The sequence below is a fragment of the Triticum aestivum genome, chromosome 2B (assembly GCF_018294505.1).
Source record: "Triticum aestivum cultivar Chinese Spring chromosome 2B, IWGSC CS RefSeq v2.1, whole genome shotgun sequence".
Lineage (NCBI taxonomy): Eukaryota > Viridiplantae > Streptophyta > Magnoliopsida > Poales > Poaceae > Triticum > Triticum aestivum.
Genome location: NC_057798.1, coordinates 140,453,637 through 140,455,097, shown reverse-complemented (window position 1 = coordinate 140,455,097; position 1,461 = coordinate 140,453,637).

Here is a 1,461-nt window from a genome sequence, read left to right as displayed (position 1 = left end):
TTGAAGCCGGTATCCTCCACCTCCTTTGCCTTCTGTCCCCTTCATTTGGTTTCTTGGACGCAAAGGATATCAACACCTCTCCTCACCACTGCGTCAACTAGCTCCCAAAGCTTCCCTGTTAGAGACCCTATGTTCCATCTACCTAAGCGAATCCTCCTAGGCTTGGCTAGCTTCCTTACTCTTCGCACTCGTCGAGTCAAGTGCGAAGAACCTTGCTTATTTTCCACTACATCCGGGCGCCGATGTAGCGCGCCACTTAGGATGCGATGACTCGATCCTCACTCACTTGCCACCGTATCCGGAGATACGGCGCACCACCAGGGGGTGACGGCCCGGCGCTTGCCCATTTGACACCACACCCAGGTTTCGATGTGGCGCGTCGCTGAGAGGGTTACGCCCCAACGAAAATCTTTTGGGTTTCATCTCCATAAGAGTGCTGAGTTTTTACGTTGGCTCGTCAAGCCTATCACAACCCTCCTCCTTTACCCGAACTTGGGACCGGCTATGTTGAGACAACATAGGCGGAAGGCGGAGTTACTAAATTAAATTTATACGCATATTAAATTACCATGGGCACCTAGATAGAAACTTGTTACGGGAATTAAATTGTTTTGTCGAAACAACTATAATTCTTTTGGTATGGGAATAGATCACCATGGGCACCTAGATAGAAACTTGGCCAACAATTGTTACCCGGAAAACGTACATACTTCACGACCAAGGCAAAAGCATGGGCGACGTTGACCGTTTTGTGCCTAGGAATCCAGCATACCACAGAGATAGTACGCTTCAGATACAGTTTAGAAAGTAGTCGTATCCAAACCTCCAAAACATAAAAATTTGTCAAATCCAAAACTTCTCATGCCATAATTCTGTGATACGAAAATATTAAATATCTAGCATATATAGTACTATAAGATAAATCTCCCATAAAATATAATAATGTTGAAAATAGATTTGACAAGTATAAGTATATTATTATCACGTCAAAACACAATATAAGCTTTATACATGCTGATGTTTTTAAATTTAAATCGGTATATCACCATCGCATCTCCTATATGTTTAATAGAAAAATATGGTTATTAATTTTTATGCATATACTATTTGCATTAAAATATATTATTTTGTTGCTTGTTCAAGTTTGACTACTGAGGTTCTTCTCATTCTGGATCTATGCTTTAACGATTTATTATTGATATGCAGTTAAACACTAAATGATAAACACCTCATTAACAATGACACTAAATTAATATATGCATATTAAATTCATAGGATGAACCCTAGTTAAACTTGCAGTTCATGGGCCACATGATTATATTCACGTGCACAGTGCTCAAACATGACACTTAAAGTCGGTACAAAGATCAAAACAATCGTCATCGCAATGAATCCAACACCGCTTTTCATAGTCTCCATCGGGATGAAGCAAACTAATTGTACTCCCTCCGTTTCTTTTTA